Below are 11,572 nucleotides of genomic sequence, written 5' to 3'. Positions count from 1 at the left end.
GCCCCCGCCCCCGTGTGATGTCACGCTCCGCCCCTCAATGCAAGCCTACGGGAGGGGGCAAGACAGCTATCACGCCCCCTCCCGCAGGCTTGCATTGAGGGGCGCAGCATGACATCACATGGGGGCCGAGGCGTGACGTCACACGCCGTCGGCCCTGTGGTCGCCGGTAATCAGACCCAGAGCGAACAAGCTCTGGGGACTGATTACAAACGTGGTGCCGCGTGCAAGATCACGGGGGTCCCCAGCGGCGGGACTCCAGCGATCAGGCATCTTATCCTCTATCCTTTGGATAGGGGATAAGATGTCTAAGCACCGGAGTACCCCTTTAAAAGCAAAAAGTTTTTCCCATTCAAATCCATAGGTAAACATAGTCGGGAATACATACATATATACCAAGATACAATATAGATTATTCTTATGGAGGTCTGCTGGAGCGACGCCACCCCAACGCATGTTTCAGGATGTCCTTTGTCCTCGGTGTCCCTGGGGGCGTTGCTAGGGGCAATGATCTGGCCGTTCTGTCCGGCCGTGAGTGCTCCCCATCTAGTTCCTGCGGCGGCTCACTATGTGGGAAAAAAAAATAAAAAATATTTGTGCCACCAAGTTTGTTCTGCAATCATAATCATACTGTGCAACTAAGTTTGTTCTACAACTATTGAGTATATTGAGTGTATTCTGCAATAATTAAGAGTGTCATGCAAAGTTACAATATTTGTACATTTAAAAAGTTATGTATCATTCCCAGGAGTATAGACTCTCATACAGCACTTTTATAAACTCTCATGTTACTGTCGTCTTACTTCAGCAGGAGTCTCTGACTAAGGTATTGCTCAGCAACAAACAGTACTCACAATACTCCACTATTTGCCTCCCACCAATTTGCCTCCCACCAAAGAGTGCATTCACACCATGTTTCAGAGATCAGAGACCACAGTTTCAGTCTGGCCAGAAAACCGGATATGGGGCAAAAATGAGCCGACCGGAGTAACTATCTGACTCCGGTCTGTGCATTTCAAAGAATGAGATTGGGCGCCGGTTCGGTTATTGAAATTTCCCAGCCAGATCCACCAGCCAGATCTCTGAGCTTGATTTAATATTGTTTAGTTGGTTAGTGAAAGTAGTTAAAACTACATGGTTGGCCATTTATATGGATACACCTTAATAAAATGGGAATGGTTGCTGATATTAACTTCCTGTTTGTGGCACATTAGTATATGTGAGGGGGGAAACTTTTTAAGATGGATGGTGACCATGGTGGCCATTTTGAATCCAACTTTTGTTTTTTCAGTAGAAAGAGGGTCATGTGATACATCAAACTTACTGGGAATTTCACAAGAAAAACAATTATGTGCTTTTAACGTGACTTTATTTACTACTTAAAAAATGTGTTCAATGTGCTGCCCATTGTGTTGAATTGTCAATGCAACCCACTTCTCCCACTCTTCACACACTGATAGCAACACCACAGGAGAAATGCTAGCACAGGCTTCCAGTATCCGTAGTTTCATTGTTTTTCTTGTGAAATTCCCAATAAGTTTGATGTGTCAAATGACCCTCTTCCTATTGAAAAAACAAAAGTTGGATTCAAAATGGCTGACTTCAAAATGGCCACCATGGTCACCACCCATCTTGAAAAGTTTCCCGCCTCACATATACTAATGTGCCACAAACAGGAAGTTAATATCAACAACTATTCCCATTTTATTAAGGTGTTTCCATATAAATGGCCCACCCTGTACTATTGTAAATGCCACTAAATGAAGATGTTGCCAGATATACACTGGTCCAGAGTTATTAATCTGCCTGAAACCAAAACTGTCTGGAGCAGGGCGACCCCCACCTTTGGAGACAAGCATGAATGAGGGCCACTCAGCCAGTCACCAGCGGAGACGAGGGCAGCTCTCTGAAAAATCCTAACCTGTGCTTGGGACATTGTTCCCTGGCAGCTTTTATGTTTGACAATGTTAGACATTGCTAAACATAACTGTTATCTTAATTCAAAAATAACATTTATAAAATGAAAGGAAGAAGTTTACTAAGACTGGTATTTCATAAGCCTGTCTTAAAGAAGCAGTATGGTATTTTATTTAACTTATAGAGTACAGTATAGGCTAATAATAGTGAATAATGTAGACGTTTTTTTGTATATGCCTTTTGCTTACCTGCTTTACCTAATGTGGCATGCAGGAGTTTTTAGCCATTTCTGATTGCAAACCCATCCCTGAAATGACTAAATTTACAATAAATCCTCTGATATGCAGAAAGATTGGGGGTGGCAGACTGCTAGAGCTTGAGGTCACCAGATCCCATAGAGATAGCATATGGAGCTGGAAGGAGGGATCTAAGAGCTAGTAGGAGGGGATCTGGTAGGTGATGATTGTTAGATGGCATCAGGAGAACATGTATCATGGTTGTGTGTCATAACTGTGTGTCTCCCACAATCCTCTGCAGAGACTCAGCAACAACAGACTACGGGTATGCCTTTGGTGCCTGGGCCTTAAGGCACCAGGGTGTACCTGTACGCCTGGCGTTCTTCCGATCACTGCTGCAAGCTGGGGGTGATCGGGGTGGTATGGCTGCTGATATCTATCAGCATCCATCCAAGGACATCGCCTAGGGGGGGTCCTGAGACCCCCCTTGTCGGCGATCACCATGATTGGCAGGTCATTTTTCACTTGCAAATCACATCGCTTTCGTGCCAATCTGGTCTCTGGTGACTCTGTGTCACTGAAGATGAGTGTGATTAGTGTTGTCCAAGACAGCACCAATCACCCTCAACCAGCAGTACAGATCAACCAATCACGCTCCTGCTGAAGTATGAATGATGAAACCTGCTCTGCCCCTAGTCCGGAGGGTGAGAGCGGGGGCACATCAGCATGCGAGAATCCGCAGCAGAAGAGGGGGATTGGCCCCTAAGAACCTTATTGGTGCCAGAAGATGGGGAGCGGAGGTGCAACAGGCCCCCGCAGCAGCAGCCCTGGCTAAGGTGAGAGGGAAAGTGAAGGTTAGGTAAGGATAGTGTTTTCACTACCAGTGTGCCTCCAGCTGTTGCAAAACTACAACTCCCAGCATGTACAGACTTTCAGTGCATGCTGGGAGTTGTAGTTTTGCAATAGCTTGAGGCACACTGCTAGGGAAAAACTGAGTAAAGTAACAGATCCTAACTACCAGTGTACCTCCAGCTGTTGCAAAACTACAACTACAACGGCTACAACTACAATGGCTTCATGTTCTGATCACAGAAATATACATCACCTATAGAGGAGGTGTATATATCTGTGACTTTAAAGGGGTACTCCGCTCCTGGCATCTTATCCCCTATCCAAAGGATAGGGGATAAGATGTTAGATCACCGCGGTCCCGCTGCTGGGGACCCCGGGGATCGCTGCTGCGGCACCCCGCCATCATTACTGCGCAGAGCGAGTTCGCTCTGTGCATAATGACGGGCGATACAGGGGCCGGAGCAGCGTTACATCATGGCTCCGCCCCTCATGAATCACGGCCCGTCCCCTTAATGCAAGTCTATGGCAGGGGGCATGACGACCGTCACGCCCCCTCCCATAGATTTGTATTGACGGGGCGGGTCGTGACGTCACGAGGGGCGGAGCCGTGATGTAACGATGCTCCGGCCCCTGTATTGCCCGTCATTACGTGCAGAGCGATCTCGCTCTGCGCAGTAATGATAGTGGGGTGCTGCAGCGGCGATCCCCGCGGGGTCCCCAGCAGCTGGACCCCGGCGATCTGACATCTTATCCCCTATCCTTTGGATAGGGGATAAGATGTCTAGGGGCGGAGTACCCCTTTAAGTGTTACAAGTGTGCCCTAAAGTCGCATGTGAGGAGGATGCGCCCCCTGCAGTCACCCTCTATGCGAGACCCTCACAATCTCTGCAACTGTCCACTAACCCCATGTGAATCTCTAATTTAAGCCTGTGCATGGAGCTCTCTCACCCTGTGGCCCTGTCATATTTCAAGGAAACAGTTTAGTGCAACATATAAGGTATTTCCGTACTCGGGAGAAATTGTGCTACAAATTTTCCTCCTTTTACCCCTTATGAAAGGACACATGGGGGCTACCTCAACATGTTAGTGTAAAAAAAAAAAAAAAAATTTACACTAACATGCTGGGGTTGCCCCATATTTTTCATTTTCACAAGAGGTAAAAGGAGAAAAAAGACCCGCAAAAATTGTAACACAATTTCTCACAAGTACGGAAATACCCCATATGTGAACGCAAAGCGATCTATGGGCACACAACATGACTCAGGAGTGAGAATACCAAGTACATTCGAGGCCAAAATCGGTGTTTTGCATTGTAATGACTGATAGCTTCAGTGGTTCTGACATAAATACAAAAAGAACGACAACACCCACATGTGACACCATTTTGGAAACTACACCCCTTAAGGAATATAACAAGGGTTGCAGTATTAACACCCCACAGGTGTCTGACTTTGACTCATGAATATGAAAAATGCTATTTTTTTATATTCACATCCCACTGTTCCAAATATCTGTCAAACGCCAGTAAAGTGTAAGTACTAAGTGCCCCCCTTGTTACATTCCTTGATGGGTGTAATTTCCAAAATTCTGTCACATGTGGGGGTCCACTGTTATGGCACCATGGAGCCTTGTAAAGGCGACATGGCCCCCGACTTCAATCCCAGCCAAATCCTCTCTCCAGAATCCCAAAGTTTCTCATTTCTCTGTTGTGAGCCTGCACAGCACGTTATGTCCAGATTTGGGGTATTTCCAGACTCAGAAGAAACTGGGTCACAAATTGAAAATTTTGGGGCCACAACAACATGTTAGTGTATAAAATAAAGATTTTGACTTTTAACCTCCACTTTGCTTCTATTCCTGTGAACGCCTAAAGGGTTAACTCTGTAAATGTAATTGTTAATACTCTGAGGGGTATTTTTTGTAGTTTTTATAACGGGGTCATTTATGGAGAATTTCCAAAATACCGTATATACTCGAGTATAAGCCGAGTTTTTCAGCACGATTTTTCATGCTGAAAACACCCCCCTCGGCTTATACTCGAGTGAACTCTCCACCCGCAGTGGTCTTCAACCTGCGGACCTCCAGAGGTTTCAAAACTACAACTCCCAGCAAGCCCGGGCAGGCATCGGCTGTCCGGGCTTGCTGGGAGTTGTAGTTTTGAAACCTCCGGAGGTCCGCAGGTTGAAGACCACTGCGGCCTTCGACATCATCCAGCCCCCTCTCACCCCCTTTAATTCTGTACAGTACTCGCCTCCGCTCGGCGCTGGTCCGGTGCTGCAGGACTGTCCGGAGAGGAGGTGGTCCGGTGGGATAGTGGTTCCGGGCTGCTATCTTCACCGGGGAGGCCTCTTCTAAGCGCTTCGGGCCCGGCCCCAGAATAGTCACGTTGCCTTGACAACGACGCAGAGGTACGTTCATTGCCAACGTACTTCTGCGTCATTGTCAAGGCAATGCCTCTATTCTGGGCCCGAAGCGCGGAGAAGAGGTGCCCCAGGTGAAGATAGCAGCCCGGAACCACTATCCCACCGGACAACCTCCCCACCGGACAGCCCTGCAGCACCGGACCAGTGCCGAGCGGAGGCGAGTACTGTACAGAACTAAAGGGGGTGAGAGGGGGCTGGATGATGTCGAAGTCCGCAGTGGTCTTCAACCTGCGGACCTCCGGAGGTTTCAAAACTACAACTCCCAGCAAGCCCGGACAGCTGATGGCTGCCCGGCCTTGCTGGGAGTTGTAGTTTTGAAACCTCTGGAGGTCCGCAGGTTGAAGACCACTGAGGGCGGATGATGACAAGAGGATGATGAAGGGGGGGTGTGGGATGATGACAAGAGGATGATGAAGGGGGGTGTGGGATGATGAAGGGGGGTGGGGATGATGACAAGGGGATGATGAAGGGGGGGTGTGGGATGATTACAAGGGGATGATGAAGGGGGTGGGGATGATGACAAGGGGATGATGAAGGGGGGATGTGTGGGATGATGACAAGGGGATGATGACAGGTGATGATGATGAGGGTCTGGATGATGACAGGCGTTGATGATGATGAGGATGTTAATGACGGGTCTGGATGATGACAGGGGGGGGATGATGTATTTCCCACCCTAGGCTTATACTCGATTCAATAACTTTTCCTGGGATTTTGGGTTGAAATTAGGGGTCTCGGCTTTTACTCGGGTCGGCTTATACTCGAGTATATACGGTAGAAAGCCCCTCAAATCCACTTCAAATTGAACTGGTCCCTGAAAAATTTAGATTTTGAAATGTCTGTAAAGATTGCTGCTAGACTTTGAAGCCCACTAATGTCGTCAAAAAGTAAAAACATTTCTATTTTATGTTGCGTACATAAAGTAGACATATTGCATATGTGAATCAATATGCCTCTTATTTGGAATGACCAGTTTCCTAGAATTTTAAACTTAGAAAAATGCAACTCTCATTTTTTTTCAGGAAATTTTGGAATTTTTCACAAAGAATTGAGAAGTTTTGACAAAAATGTACTACTATTTAAAAAAAATATATATCACAAAAAAACAATCTTGGAATCAGACTGATAAGTAAAATTATCTCAGAGTTATTAATGCATAAATCAACACAGGTCAGATTTGAAAAATTTGGCTGTGTCCTTAAGTCCAAAATGGGCTGAGCCCTCAAGGGGTTAACAGCTGCACTTGATGTTGTTTACCTATAAAGCCCTATAAGGGCGATGAAATATCATAATGTCATGTGACCTGCCTTGAGGGAGGGGGATTTGAAAATGTTTTTTTACCTCATGTCTCTTTTACCTCAATAAATCATGTTTATGTTCTGAGTTCACATGAACCAGAGGTGTGTGGTGTCTTCCCTGAGGAAAGGGGGACATAAGGATCACATGGTTCTAGGTGTCTGGATCGCATGATCTCGGTACAACACAAAGCTACCCAATTTGGGAATAAGGGCCTCTGTACAATGATGCTATCCTATAATTTACAAAAAGTCCGATCCCAGAACTGACCTCCTACTCTGACACATCAAACACTGTGATTTTTTGTGGGTCAAACTGGTGATCACATGACCAAGTTACTGTAATGAAACACATAGATGCAGCTGTGCTGGAAGAAAACAAATGGACTAGGACTGTAGGACTAGTGATGGTGAGTGTCCATTACATGTTCAAAAATAACTGCTTCTTTCAGTAAACCCCTGATAGTGTATGATTGTGCCAGATTGCATGTGGCTTAAGATAAGTTCAGGCACATCTTTGGCTGCCTTGTGCACCTGTGTTTAAAATCTGCAGCTCTGAGCTGGAATAGATTCAGCTAAACCTTAAAGGGGTACTCTGGTATTCGTAATCCTTCCAGTACTTATCAACTGTTGTATGCTCCAGAGGAAGTTCTTTTATTTGTATCTGTAATCAGGAGACAGAGCTGTCGGCACTAGCGGTATTATATGCTCCAAGGACCCGATAACGACAGTGACCAGTACACGTAGTGGGGATGCAGTCCTAAGATCATCCCGTGGTGCAAAACCCCCACAAGTACAAAGTAATATTCACCAAATGTCAAGAAAGGAAACAGGGGGCACTCACGATTTTCTCTTATCCAGACTTTATTTTGGAGGTTGTTACAGTAGCAGGGACGCCAGGTAGGTGTTAAACCACATCAGACCAGCACTGAACGGGAGCCATGATGGTAATAGCTATTTTGCTTCTCCAGACCATGCCTTCTCAGTGATGTTGACCAGGTAAAAAACCTAGTGATCATGTACGTCACTGGGGGCGTACTTCATAGTCCTGAACAGTTTTAACTATTGCATGCTTGAAAACAAATACAATACATACAGTGTGAGCCATCTCTTAGTGCAATGATATTCCAATTAAAATAGACGCTTACACAGCGAGGAAGCAGATGGTAAACCATCACAGGTCTAGGTGGTCATTAAGCCCGACAGATAATGCTAACACTACTGCCCCTTTAGAAGGAAGAAATGTACAAGGAGGGGAAGAAAGAAAAAACAAAGGAGCCAAGAGAAAAATAGTCTTGTGGAGATAAAAGAAGAAGCTCAATGTCATTAATCTGTCGGACATGACACTGGACGATGCTATAACATCTGTCCTTTCAAAGGGACTTAATTTTTGTTTAGCCGAGGACTTTGATGAGGTCTCATTTGAAGTAGACCTCTTAAAAGCCCTCCGAAAACTTAGTTTGAAAAAGTTTTTCCATAATAAATCTACTTTGCATTCCAGGACTGAGGGAGAAATCCCTGTCAGTATTGGACCATTGGGTTTCTCGGTTATGGATGAAGCTACACAAGCCAAGCTAGATTGTCTAGGAGATCTGATAGACCTAAAGTCTGAGAATGATGATGACCCCATCTCGGACACTATTTATGTCCTTGAATTTACAGGAGGAGTAGCTTCTACTTTTTGCCCACCTATCCAAACCGGTAGTAATATTGACATCTTTCAAAAAAGAATTATCGAAGACAGGGCCGGACTGGGGATTAAAACCAGCCCTGGAAATAATCGCAGACCAGCCCCACGTCAGCCACGCCTAGATTTATCCCTTTACAGTACACTAATTTTATATATATATATATATATATATATATATATATATATATATATATATATATATATATATATATATATATACACACACACATATATATATGTATATATATATATATATATATATATATATATATATATACACATACATTTCCCCCCCCCCCTCGATGTATATTTCGAAGAAATAAATTGCTACTGTATTTCACTATGGTGAAGCAATTTATATATGTGTCAATTTTCCATGCATTATAATACTGAATATGTCTATATAAGTCATACATTTACCAAGTAACAATAGTATGGGAGGAAAGGAAATATTACCATCACACTGTAACTGACCAAGTCCTCTATACTTAGACTGATATTAACAATAATGGCGCTATAAAAGGAGGAATATTATCACCTTACCATCATACTGTTACTGGCCAAATCCTGTATACTGACCAATATTACCAATAATACCAGTATACAAGGAGGAATATTATCACCATACATATTACCATCACACTGTTACTGACCAAATCCTGTATACTGAGACCAATATTACCAAAAATACCGGTATACAAGTAGGAATATTATCACCATTTATATTACCATCATACTGTTACTGACCAAATCCTGTATACTGACCAATATTACCAATAATACCAGTATACAGGGAGGAATATTATCACCATTTATATTACCATCATACTGTTACTGACTAAATCCTGTATGCCGGTGTTTCCCAATCTTTTTCGGCTCAGGGCACCCCTCCAAAAAAAAAAAATACAATTTTCACGGGGCACCCTGACCGAAGTTGACGAGCAAAAAAAAAAAAAAAAAAAAAAATAATGTTTAAAAAAAAGCTGCAATGCACACAAATTCCATTATCTATTTATCAGTGGGTATGTAGTTTAAAGTGCTGCTTTATACAGCAACTCACATGTGACATCTTCTCTGATCAGCGTCGTTCATCTGGTCCGGACCGTCCTGACCATTTATTCCAGCCACAACTCTTCACTGTTAAACCTGCAAAACAAATCTATTAGGCTCCGCACTTAGCATTAGCCTCCAGATTCCCCTTTTACAAGTGAAGAGGAAAACAGGGGCATGTAGGGGTAAATGGGTAACAGAGGGGGTGTACATGGGAGACAGGTGTGTAGGAGTATATGGGGGTGTAGGGGGGGTTTACAGTGGTGGCAGAGGGGTGTAGAGGAGTGTTCATGGGTGACAGAGGGGTGTACATGGGTGACAGGGGTGTAGAGGAGTGTACATGGGTGATAGGGGTGTAGAGGAGTGTACATGGGTGACAGAGGGGTGTAGAGGAGTGTCCGAGGGGTGTGCATGGGTGACAGAGGGGGTGTACATGGGAGACAGGTGTATAGGAGTATATGGGGGTGTAGGGGGGGTTTACAGTGGTGGCAGAGGGGTGTAGAGGAGTGTACATGGGTGACAGAGGGGTGTACATGGGTGACAGGGGTGTAGAGGAGTGTACATGGGTGACAGGGGTGTAGAGGAGTGTACATGGGTAACAGAGGGGTGTAGAGGAGTGTCCGAGGGGTGTGCATGGGTGACAGAGGGGTGTGGAGGGGTGTACATGGGTGACAGAGGGGTGTAGAGGAGTGTACATGGGTGGCAGAGGGGTGTAGAGGAGTGTACATGGGTGGCAGAGGGGTGTAGAGGAGTGTACATGGGTGGCAGAGGGGTGTAGAGGAGTGTACATGGGTGGCAGAGGGGTGTAGAGCGGTGTACATGGGTGACAGAGGGGCGTCAGGGGTGACAAGGTGGTAACAGGGATGACAAAGGGACAGAGGGGTGTACAATGGGGGGTGAACAAGGGTGACAAAAGGATTGACAGGGATGACAGAGAGGTGGACAAGGGTGATAAGCAGTTAAAAGAGGAGTGGACAGGAGTGACAAAGAAGGGTGGACTGGGGTGACAGAGGGGTGAATGGGGGGGTGGACATAGGTGACAGGTGTAAACTGGGGGGTGGTGAGAGGGATGGAGAGGGGGGGAGACATGGGTGACAGGGGGATGGACAGGGATGACAGAGGGGTGGCCAAGGTGGACATGGATGACAGGAGGGTGAACACGGGAGATATGGGGGTAAACAGGGATGACAGAAGGGTGGACAAGGATGACAAGGGGGATAAAAGAGGGGGGACAGAGGGGTGAATAGGGGGATGGACATGGGTGAGGGGGGGGGGAATGGACATGGGTGAGGGAGGGGGGGAATGGACATGGGTGAGGGAGGGGGGGAATGGACATGGGTGAGGGAGGGGGGGATGGACATGGGTGAGGGAGGGGGGGAATGGACATGGGTGAGGGAGGGGGGGGACATGGGTGGGGGAGGGGGGAGGGACGTGGGTGAGGGGGGGAGGGACTTGGGTCGAGGGGGGGGAGGGACATGGGTGAGGGAGGGGGGGGTGAGGGACATGGGTTAGGGAGGGGGGGTGAGGGACATGGGTTAGGGAGGGGGGGGTGAGGGACATGGGTTAGGGAGGGGGGGTGAGGGACATGGGTTAGGGAGGGGGGGTGAGGGACATGGGTGAGGGAGGGGGGGATGGATATGGTACAGTACCTTTAAGAACACCATTTTTCTTCTCCGTTCTTCCCCAGGGCACCGACTCAGGGCTCTGGCAGGGCAATGATTCACGGCGCCGCAGGGGAACGCTGGGGCACGGGTCACTACACTGGCCCGACGCAGCTTCCGCATACTTCACCCCCTGGGCCGCAGGGGGGAGGGAGAAGCTAAGGGACGCTGGGGGGCGTAGGGGTACGCTGAGGCCTATAACAGCAGCCCCTGATCATGTGACTCCGACTACTCCATGTGACTGATCACATGACGGACCGTCATGTGATCAGTCACATGGAGGAGTCGGAGTCACATGATCAGGGGCTGCTGACGGTGACATCATCGCAGGTCCTGCGGCGCCGGGGAGGGAAAAAAAAAATCAGGGTTGGAAATCACTGCGCTCTGGATGCGCAGGTACTGCTTGGGTGAGTGGCGGGGCTGTGAGCTTACAGCTCATAGCTCCGCCTCT

The 11,572-nt window shown here is 46.8% G+C and overlaps 1 long non-coding RNA gene across 1 annotated transcript; it reads right to left on the bottom strand.

The window, feature by feature from the left end:
* Positions 1 to 319: 319 nt before the first annotated feature.
* On the bottom strand, positions 320 to 11,319 carry LOC130306718 (uncharacterized). The gene is made up of 3 exons (XR_008856039.1): positions 11,110 to 11,319; positions 9,471 to 9,556; positions 320 to 563 (listed from the first exon to the last, which is right to left on the bottom strand). It is a non-coding gene; the product is annotated as an uncharacterized LOC130306718 (long non-coding RNA).
* Positions 11,320 to 11,572: the final 253 nt, after the last annotated feature.

The sequence above is a fragment of the Hyla sarda genome, chromosome 1 (assembly GCF_029499605.1).
Source record: "Hyla sarda isolate aHylSar1 chromosome 1, aHylSar1.hap1, whole genome shotgun sequence".
Classification (NCBI taxonomy): domain Eukaryota; kingdom Metazoa; phylum Chordata; class Amphibia; order Anura; family Hylidae; genus Hyla; species Hyla sarda.
The sequence above is the reverse complement of the archived record's forward strand: the minus strand, read 5'-3'. Positions and strand labels throughout refer to the sequence as shown.